Source organism: Cygnus olor, chromosome 4 (assembly GCF_009769625.2).
Source record: "Cygnus olor isolate bCygOlo1 chromosome 4, bCygOlo1.pri.v2, whole genome shotgun sequence".
Lineage (NCBI taxonomy): Eukaryota > Metazoa > Chordata > Aves > Anseriformes > Anatidae > Cygnus > Cygnus olor.
Window position 1 is genome coordinate 12833199 of NC_049172.1, and position 11810 is coordinate 12845008.

Below are 11810 nucleotides of genomic sequence, written 5' to 3' on the forward strand. Positions count from 1 at the left end.
CATCAGAAGGAGCCTGTTTTGCAGTCCAGTTGTCTTTTTACATTTCGCTAATTCGGAAAACTTTTTCACAGTCTCACAAAAGAGATTGGCGTATCTTTGGATATTGGCTTGTGTTAGTAACAAGCATGTTTGGACAGCTCCTTTTTCCTTAATGTATGTTGACCAAGGCTATTGTGAAAATAATAACTTCACTACACAGAATATACCCACATTTGGAGATTATTTGTCATGAGGAATTTAAAAGAGCTTTCAATGTTATATGTGAGAGGAACCTAAATGACCATGAGAATATATATGGCACAGACACTTGTTGATAGACTTGGAAACCTGGCTTCAATTCCCTGCTTTAATTGAGGTAATACCTCTTAGTTTGAGCTTAGATTTAATGTTAATATGTTTATCTAATCCTCTGAAAAACTCTGCTTCAAAGCATGGATATTCAGACATTTTTAGACAAACTCCAAGGTAAATAGCCAGCCCCGCAGTGATGGCTTTCTACCATTGTCTTCCCTGGATGCTGATATCCACACAAATAAACTGAACTGCCATTAATGTGGAACTCCTGGGAGAAAACAAGACAGGGGACACAAAACTGCAGTGTCTTTAAGGAAGAGACATGGAGGTTGCTTTCCACAGCCTTGTTGGCACAGTACCTCCCACTGAATGTGTGTTGGTAACCCAGGGTTAGAATGAGTTAGCATTGCCACATCGACACCATATGACTCTTCCCATTAGTGAATACCAGTTGATAATTTAATAGCCTGAAGAACAGATGAAAAATGAGACTAGGTGCTAGCAGCCAGCACATCTATTCAGCAATAAATCTTTCCTCTTCAGCGGGTACTGTCTACTACACTCTTGTTTACAATAGCTTAATTCTGTTTGTATGTGAAAGCACAAGAAAAGGAGGCAATATGTTGGCATCCTAGCTAAGAGCAGGCTGCCTACCTCCATGGTGTGTCAAAACTAGGATTAAAAATCTCCTAAAGTTATTTTACCTGGAGGACATCGTTGAGAGACAGAAGCAGACACCAGAAGAAACACTAGAGGGCTAATCTCACAATTTAATCTCCTTCCAGTCCTTGAGGAGAAAGACGTGAGCATGTGTTCCTTACTGGGGTTTTTGATGAAAAGCTTTGAAAGGGTCTTGCTTTAATTTTGATGCAGAATCAATATACAAAATCATCTTAATTTCCTTAGCAATGTGAACTTCCTGCTTACCATTTTTCTAACCCTCCACTGATGAGTGAACAGGGGATTGAAAAGCACGGCTTAACCTAATTGCAAAACTTTGCCAAGATGCCTGAAGCCATAACCAGGACTAATAAAATCACAGTCCAGATATGGTATCTAGCCTGAGGTTGCTGCTTTGTCTCTTAACAGATTGTTTAGTTTCTGAACAATCTGGACAAATGTCAATTTGTGAAATTAAAAAAACAAAAACAAAAACAAAAACATATATTTGAACTTTAAAGAGAGAAAGTGATTTTAAAAGTAGCACTGGCATGGAGAAATAGGACACTGATACAATACTTGCTGTACATCATGATAATATTCCCTTGTGGTTTCCTAAGTGAGTATGGAATTATTCCATTTCTTTCAGAATCCATCCTATATAAGACTTAGCCATGGCAATTACAGGCATCATTAACAAGATCTGAACAGCCTCTGACACACAGATCAATTTAGAAATAGAACACTAAGATAACATCTTGCCGCCCATCCACCCAAATAAAACCACCACCACACTTGCCCATACAGCTTGACTATGCTACATATCATTTTCTATTCTATTCTATTAATTCAGTGAAGTTAAAAATAAACAAAAATCTTCATAAAAGAGTATTTTTATAAGTCTTCAAAATTTTACAAAAGTCACAGTTCTAATTCCCACATCTCAATGTGGGTAAAAATACAAAAAATGCTAAAAACATACTACTTCCTGGAAAGCTTCACTCAAACTATTGTGACAATTTCAGATTTCCCTCTTCAATAATCTCTTCTTGATGGAAAGTACTACACTATGAGTATAGACAGAAGTTTTCATGAAGTTCCTAATACCCAAACACCTTTGGAGTCCCTCGTGTTCTAGTGAACAAGGAAATATTTGGAAGCTTCCAAAGCTGCCACAAATAAATAAATAAATAAATAATAATGATCTCATTCTCTGGCAGCTCAAATTGCAAAATAAATTTAAAAGCTTAATTTATGGTTCAAGAAAGAATAGATTTTTTTCTCAAAGGTACTGACAGAATTCATGTATTTAAATTTGTGTATCTAAGGACAGTTACACATGCTTGTAAGACCACGGTTTTCAAATATAGGTGCTTGGTATTGGTCCTCTGAATATTTATTTTGTCTATGGAAGAAAGAGATCAAACAGCTTTCACTGAAATGGGGAAATGTGAGTTTTAGGCAAAGGCTAAAGTTAGACAAAGTTTAGGCAAAGGCTAAAGTTAGATTCAGCTATGGATGATCCATAAAAAAGGCGATGTAAGGAAGAGAGTTTCTTCTTCAAAATACATCTGTTAGCAGTTTCAAGAGCTCTGTTGGATGGCAAGCAGAAGTCATTAGGATTTCTACATTATGATCAGAGTGATGGGTTAAAAAACTCAAAGCCCTTACTTAATAGCTTTTGAATTTAATTTATTTTATTTTTAAGAATTTAAAAATATAAACAGAAGAAAGAGAGAGAGGGAGGGAGAGAGACAATAAAATGTTCAGATACAAAATTGTGTAGACTCCCTGTTTGACATTCATAATTGCATTTTGAAATCCATTCCCGAGAAATATTTCCACTCATCTGAAGCAAGATTCAGCATGGATATGTTTAGGAATTTTATTTCAGTGTTTTACTGTGTCAACAATTTATTTATTTATTTAAATTATTTAATCAATTTCTCATCTGGCTAATCTTAAAGGAGGAAGTGTGAGGGTTTTTATGTCTTTTACCTTGTTTTATGTATATCACTGAATGTTCTAATTGGATGTGTTTCACTGAGTAATACAGAGCTGAGTTAGAAATGGATTAGTCATGTTGAAAATGCTGTCCAAGAAAAGGATGTAGGATTTCAATTTTAACATATTTGTGAACAGTTTTAAAGAGAAGTATTCTAAAAGTGCATTATAAACGGGTGTCCATTCACAATTAGTCACTGTGGATAAGGATAAGTCTTATCCCTGCTCACTTAAATAAGTTCCGGAATCATTGCTAGCAGAAGTATAACTTTTTAGGATCTTATGAAACGAACTGTGACCCATTTGAATTAAATGGACAAGAGCAAGCTTTAATAAGTGGATTTTTTTCCCTTCTTTCATTTCCATGAAGACCATGAAAAATTGGACCAAAATACTTGGCTGCTTATTTTAGCTAGATTTCTACCCATGGCATGGGTAAATAACGCTTATTACTAGACAATAGCCTGAAGCTACAAAAATGAATTGCTCAATAGTTTTATTGGAAGTCAGAAATAACAAATAAAAACAAACAAACAAAATAAATAAATAAATAATAAAAATAAATGACCTAAATGGACTTTTGAGTCAGGCCACTTGGAAACAGTGCACAGAATTGGCTTTGTCCAAGTTATAGAGTAATACGTAATATGTCTAAAGTCTCTCTTCTTACAAATCTGGATTTTTATAAACCACTGTCAAATAAATGATCTGTTTAAATCACAGAAGGAGTAATACCATTTAAAAAATAATAACTTAAAAAAGCAGTTTGGAAGATTCTTAGTGCAATTTATGTTACTTTAGGGTAGGATTCATCTCATCTAAGTTTCACCATCTGAAAACAGGTGTTTTGTCTCAGCTAGACTCTCTTTGGACACTTGATGAAGGAACTTTGAAAATCATAGAGGCAATTCAGTCTACTGATATGTGATGAATATTTGTGGCAACAGACCATGAGGGGAATCCACAAAGGACAGTTTGGATAAGATGACGAGCATTTTAGACTAAGCAAAAAGAACCCTTTTCACCATACAGGCAGGAAGAATCTGCTTTAAGGTGCCAAATAGTGCCCAGTGATGAACTAACCTGATCAATTTAGCTTGAACTGGATGAGGGAGCACTCGTGGACTTTTCCCCTAGGAAATCTTTAAGGACAGTAACCTCCCAAAATGGAATGAGTAGCTGCTAGCAAGACATACTAACCTCTTCAACGCTCATCCTCTGCTCTAGAAGAGAACAAGTGATCACAGCCTTTGAGTAATGGAGGGTAAAAGGAACTCATAGGTAAAAAGTCAAAAGTTCATCTGTTCAATGGAACAGATCGTATGATTGTGACTTTCCTAAATGTGCTTTGCCTGCTTGTGCAAGCAGTTGCTGATGGGAGAGAGAAATTATGTCACAGCCCTTGGTGTAGTCAACATTACTCACACACATTTGTTTTCTTGTTAATTTTTCATAATATTTAGTTGTGTTTCTGAGAGAAGATTCTTTTCAAGAAAGAATGATGAGGGAAAACCAGTCATGGTGTCAAGGGAGAAAAAAATGCTAATAACTCTCTTTAAAGTCCCAATGAATAACATCAAAGTTATCATTTTTTAAAATTTTCATAGCTTCATGAATGATTTAGTGGTGGCTGTAGTCTACTGAATTGTATTAGGAAATTTTACCATATACAATGCTTCTATTTGAGGCTTGATATAGTTTATAACATATCTTCCGCTAACTTCTGTCTGGGAAATTTTCATTGGTAGTGTGAATTCTGCAGTGAAATACTAACCTTTTTTTTTTTTACTTTTTTTTTTTTACTTCTTTTTTTTTACTTCTTTTTTTTACTTTTTTTTTTTAACTTTTTTTTTTAAGAGCAAATAAGTTATAGACAAAACAGAGATAAAAACTGCATTGGAACTAGATGTTCCTAATGAGCCTCAGTCCCTGGAAAAAAGGAGAGTAAGAATGTGTAAACTCCTTAACAACTCTCGAATAAGTTATCATCATCAGACTAAGAAAAGATAGAAAAGAAAATCCTGAAAAAGGATGAATGGAGACAACTGGGAGCACTGAGGCAATACTATCTCCATCTCAGGACAGTATCAGCTTTTCCAACATTGTAAACTCAGATTTCACTGTTGCATTCAAATTAACCACATAAATTCAGATTCATTAGGCTCTCTGGTTCAGTGTTTACAAGGCACTTTAAGACTGCATAACCTCACGTCCTTAGTGGTGATGGGACAGTCTAAAAAGATTAGATTATATTAATCACCCTACAGTATGTTTAGCTAGGCAACCACAGAAATCCTTTGAAATAAATGGACAAGGACAGTTGTCTAAAAGGGTTCTGCAAAACTGCAGTCCAGGTATGACATTGGGATGGCTTGTTTAGCCCAGTTCCCTTTAATATCTTTATCAGTGATCTGGACCAGGAAACTGACTTCATCCTCAATAAACTTGCAGACAACAACAAATTAGGTAGGAGTGTTGATCTGCTTGACGGTAGATCAGAGGGATCTGGATAGGCTGGACTGATGGGCTGAGGCCAGCTGTATGAAGTTCAACAAGGCCAAGTAACGTCCTCCAGTTGGGGCACAACAACCCCATGCAGTGCTACAGGCTGGGGGAAGAGTGGGTGGAAAGCTGCCTAATGGGAAAGGACCTGGGGGTATTGGTTGATAGCCAGCTGAACATGAGCCAGCAGTGTGCTCAGGTGGCCAAGAAGGCCAACCTTGGCTTTTACCAGAAATAGAGTGGTCAGCAAGACTAGGCTTTGTACTCCTTGGCTCTCATGAGGTCACACCTCAAATACTGTGTTCAGTTTTGGGCCCCTCACTACAGGAAGGACATCAAGGTCCATGTCCAAAGAAAGACAACAAAGCTGATGAAGGGTCTAGAGAGCAAGTCTTATGAGAAGTGGTTGAGGGAATTGGAGTTATTTAGCCTCAAGTAAAGGTGGCTCAGGGGAGACCTTATCAATCTCTACAACTACCTCAAAGGAGGTTGCAGCAGGGTGAGGGTCAGTCTCTTCTCCCAGGCAACAAGTGATAGGATAAGAGGAAATGGCTTCAAGTTGCACCAGGAAAGCGGGGAGGGAAGGGAAGGGGGTAGACTGGGTATTAGGAAAAATTTCTTCACTGGAAGAGTTGTGAAATATTGAAACAGGCTGCCCAGGAAGTTGTTGAGTCAACATCCCTGGAGATATTCAAAAGATGTGTAAATGTGGTGCTTAGGGACATGGTTTAGGATTAGACGGCTGTGTTAGGTTAATGGTTGGACCTGATGATCTGAGAGGTCTTTTTGAACTTAAATGATTCTACGATTCTATAGCAAAGTTTGCAGTTATTGCTACTGCTGGTAAGAAAGAAAATGATTCCATTATCAATATACTGGTGTAATGCATGCATCAGAGAATACTTTACTAGAGAAAAAGTCACTCTTTTTTTTTTTAATGCACTTTTTTTTTTTAAAGTGCAGTAACAACACGTTATCTCACTAGAGTAAAAACAGGCCAACACCTCATTTTCTCAAACTGGAAAGTGAAAGGAAGGGGATTTTCTTGCCACTTGCTGATTTTTTTTTTTTTTTAATGGAACAAAACAAAAACTGTTCTCCAAGTTTCACCGGAGGGAATAGAAAAAGAAAAAAGGGGAAAATCAATTTTCTCTGTGTTCTTGCCCTCTCACCCACATACTAAATAAAGGAAAACTAAGGAAAGACAGGTCTAAATCATTGGGGAAAAGCATCAAAGCCAAAATAAAATATTCTGATTGAATTGAAATGTTGCCATTTCCCCTTCCCTTTCTGGAACACTTAGGAATGAATTTTTGGTGGTGGTGATGTTTTGTGTTTCTTTGTTTGCTTGCTTGTAGAGAGCAAAAGTGGCAGGAATCTAGAGGGAATGTTCTATCCTTGGTAGCCACAAGCCTGATATGAGCCATGGGGGAACCACAGGTAGAGAAGAGAGAGGAAGCTGTGCACTCAATTTAGCATGTCACCACACATGCTGATAGGATCTATAGTTTTACACAGGCAGCCCTTCTCTGAGGTACAGTGGATAAGGAAGGATAAGATGGGAAAGAGCATGAAAGTCCATCTGATGCCTGTGCTGGCTAATTAACTGACAAGCCAGCAGTATGAAGGACATAGTTTATGAACAAGCTGTGTGAGGCAAATACATTCATTGTGTTAACAAAGTTAAGGGTGTTCATTTGATAAGAGAGTCTGTTCAAGAACTGTAAATCTCACTGATGATAGTACAGTTTAGTGGGCATCTAGAAAAGCAGTAAGCTGCTGTTAAGAAGAGCTTTGCCAGGAATAGGTAAGTGTGGGTTGAAGCAAATCTGTTGTAATGACACACAAAAATGGAACTTTAATTGATGATTCATACTTAACTCATGAAAGCTGATCAAAAGTCCTGTGGGCTAGGGTCCCTGTACCCCCAGTGTACTGAAAGCCCTCTCACAGAAGGTATCTCACAAAAGTCTTCCAGTACAAAGAAAGGTGTTACATAAAGATGGAGAATTATTTGTAAGAGATCTGAAAGGGAATTTGATGGAAAGAACTCTTGCATAATTTTTAAATTGGTAATGATATCATGGCCTTTCCCATGGTATAAGCCTGTGAAATTGGCTTGTTTGTTAAATCTACTCAAGCAGGAGAGGATAAAGTATACTTTCACATGCAAAAACAGTTTTGAATAACAAATCTGAATTATTAGGACTCATCAAATATCTTTCCTGGACGTGTGCAAGAGCAGAGAGATGCTAGGTGTCCTGCCCTGCTGCTCCCTTTTCCCTGATCCTGTGCTGCAGTCAGATGCATGTGAAGAACACACATGGTCAGAAAGAAAGGCTCCATGTTGGGCAGAGTTGAGAGGTGCTCTTAGATCTGGCAACATTATGGTAGTACAGCATGAAACAGGATCAGTAGCTTTAATATAATCATAATCCCTACATTTTCCCTTGCAGCATGAGAGTCTGATAATACTCAGTGCTTGCTGAGCTTTCCCGGTTTGGCCACAGAGCATGCAAGTTTTATGTGAATCACTGTCAGAGGGCAAGTATAAATTGTGATAAGTAGCCTATATGTAAAAGCAGTATTTCTGCATCAAGTAATAATGCTGTGTTTCCTGGGAAATGAATGGTTGAAATCCATCCCTTGTCACACAGTAACACACACAATAAATGTAATTTTAAATCCATTATAATGCTGTCAAATACATTAAACAAAAATATACAGTGGATTTATCTACCAGAAGATTTACGGATTTCCTGAGTGGTACATCATTATCGGAACTGTCAATTTGAAAATAAAAATTGTCAAACCATCACTGGAACATAATAAGAGCTGTGACAGAAATACACAATAGCTACCAAGTTTTTTAAAAATAAAACCTTCAAAAAACCCAATCCACACACAATTATCACCTCTGTAGACTGCCAAGGAAGCAGTAAAATACTGAAGGATACCAAAAAGCGAAGTACAGTATCCAGCATATTTAACACCAGCACTGCACCGATTACTACATGTAAGCACCATTGAAGAACAGACTGTTGTGCTTTTAATGATAGAATCCAAAGAGGCTTGCATACAAAAGAGATAAAGTCCCAGCCAAAAGATAATCTACAACTTCCTCGCGAGGGGGAGTGGAGAGGCAGGTGACCTATTCTCCGTAAACACCAGTGATAGGACCCACGGGAACGGTGTTAAGCTGAGGCAGGGGAAGTTTAGGCTGGACATCAGGAAGAGGTTCTTCACCGAGAGGGTGGTTGCACACTGGAACAGGCTCCCCAGTGAAGTAGTCACTGCACCAAGCCTGTCTGAATTTAAGAAGCGATTGGACTGTGCACTTAGTCAAATGGTCTAAACTTTTGGGAGACCTGTGCGGTGCCAGGAGTTGGACTTAATGATCCTTATGGGTCCCTTCCAACTCGGGATATTCTATGATTCTATGATTCTATGATCTTTTGTTCTCACATTATTTTGTCTCAGATTTGCACCCCTTGCTGGGCTTCTGACTGGTCAGCCTTAGACTTCTTTTCCTCCTTATTTGAGCTGAGAGAAGGGCAAGAAATAGCTTTGTCACAGTCTGCAAGTAATTATAAAAGAAAAGGTATCTTTCACATAGCTTTAGGTGAGCTTTCCCTACCTGAAAGCTTGCCAGGCTGATGTGTTCAAATCCCAGGAAGCCAGTTCCATAAATTACTTTAACTTCAGAACAGTACAATCCCATTTTTTAATTCCACATTCTTTACGATTCCTCCACCACATTGTTTCCTGCCAGACACAAGCTTATATTGTGATGCTGTCCCACAACCCTAGGACTATTGCTCCCAGATTGTCTAGTAATTTAAGCACGCTTTTTCTCATCTCCCAAATATTGCAGTTTCTCCAGATTTATGAATTAACCCTCCGAGTACATCTGGTAATTAATAGCATACAGACACATAGCCAACATAAGTGATTCTATACAATTACTCTGAAATCTGTCAGAAAAACGATATATACAGACCTGTTGCATTTCTCTAACTCATGTCCTTCACCATGCCTGGTCATCCTTTGAAGGTAGGTGAGGATTTTTGAAGGAACATAGTATCCTTCATTTTGACTTTCTTTTTGCTTTTTTTTTCTTTGTATCACACAAGCTCTCTTTCACAAGTAGTTCACCACCTATCTCATTCACTAGCTAAGTCAGATCCACTTGCAACAAAAGCATGCCTCTCCTTTCTTGCCAGGAGACTGATGCCCTTACAACTTTTTTTTTTCTTTTTTTTTTTTTTCCATTACGTTTTTAAAATGCTACACCAACAGCTGTTTACAAGGAAGTTCTTGTGCTAGAGAACTGTTCCCTTTCAGGGTAGGGTTGGGGTTTCTCTGTGCTGTTACCATCTCAGTGCCTTACTGGGCTTCTCCTTGGATGAGAGTCATTTACGCCATTATTCATGTTAATTATATGTCAACTCTCAAAATTTCATTGACCACAGAAGTGAAAGATAACAGAGAAAGCAGACGGTGTTTCTCATACAAAATGAGATTTTACAGTTTCACACCTAGAAGCATAAAGAGACCTGAAGAGCTGGCTTATTAACAGGTCAGTAGGAGCCATAATAAACTCCAGTATCTGATAACTGAAGCAGGACTATATCTCAGATTGAAAGGAACCCTTGATTTATACAGGAAGGGCAGTTAACCATTGAAATGATTTGGCAGGGGCCATGATATCTGTGTCATTTGAAATCTTCATAACAATCTTGTGAGCCCTGAAAGACCTGATGATGCTTACAGAAGTTACAAGTTTAATGCAGCGTGTGTCCTCTTCTGAGGCTTGTAGTCAGAAACAGGCCGGACTGATTGTCGGAATATTTACTGACCTAAAGAACGGATGCTTTACTTGCTAGATAGATAGGGTGGCAACAATTTCTGTTGGGTCAGTATTTCCTCAAGAGTTTGGCAATCTGGATATGAGGGTTTTCCAGGGCAGACACGTTCGGCAGCGGAGTGGGGGATGGTGGCGGGCAGGGCTTTTTTTAGTTTTTTTAGGGCTTTTTTCCTGCCCCGAGGCCCCTCAAGGCAACCGAGGGAGCCGCCATGGCCTGGCAGCCCTCGTGAGGGCGGCTGAGGAGGCGTGAGCAGGACCGGCAGCACCCTCTGCCCGGGCCTACACAGCCGGGCCATACAGACAGCAACCCCAGCCATGGTCACCACCAGCTGGCAAACACTCAATAAAGCACTCACCAAAAAGACTGTGGTGACGCAGACCGGGTGCCTGCCCAAAGATGCAGCAGTTCAGGCCTCTGGCTGCAGGGAGTGCCTGAGCCAGCCACTACCAATGGAGGCTGACAGAGATACTGCCTGCGTGAGGTGAAAGCAGGTGGAGGAGCCTGGTGGCAGAGCTCAAGGAGAAGGTGGAGAGATTAAGGAGTTTTTTTTAGGGTTCTAATTAGGGTTAGGGTTAGGGTTAACACTTGAGCTGAAATGCTGTGTCTGTGTTTGAGTTGGGGTTGTGCCTTGGTGAGTGTGGGGGTAGTTTTTAAGCCAGTGCAGCAGAAGGCCAGGTTTCAGTGTCCTGTAGTATGTTTTGACCCATCAGCATAGCCTTTTGGTTTTCAGATAGCTTACTGAAGTGCCTGATTTCTCCTGCGAGTCATGTTACTACACTGAATTGATTTTTTTTTTTCTGGCGTGTAATCTGTTATGCTCCTAGATTATTTTTGCCTATGTAAAGAAAGGTTTGAGCCCAAGGACCACATGTCCATCTTCTCGCAGAAGGGCAGCCCCAGCAGGATTTCAGGCGCCCGGTAGAAGCGGGTCTGGATGTAGGGCTCCTTGATGAAGCACACCTTGCTGAAGATGCAGGCTGAGCCAAAGTCCACCAGCTTCATGCGGAAAGGGTGATGCGTGTGGTCCACCAGCATGATGTTCTCCAGCTTCAGGTCAGCGTGGATGATGGCGAGCTCCTTCAGTTTGGCCAACGCCACCAGCACCTGCGCCATGATGGTGCAGATGTGCCGCACAGGCAGCAGCGAGAAGTTGTTCTTCTTCTGGAATTCAAAGAGGCTTTGTTCCAGCAGCTCGAAGACCAGGTAGGTACAGGCACTGTCCTGGAAGGACTCGAGGAAGCGGACGATGTGCACTGCCTCCGTGTCCACCGCGTGCAGTGCCTGCAGCAGCTTCACCTCGTTCCAGGTGCTCTGGCCTTGGTTGCCTTCATTCCTCAAGATCTTAATGGCAACCATCTCTCCCATGCTCCTCCAACAGCTCCTGGCCACCTCCCCGAAGATCCCCTTACCCACCATGTCCACAATATCGTAGAGCTCCACCACAACCACTCTCTCACTCCCCCTCCTCAAAGAGGAATGGGG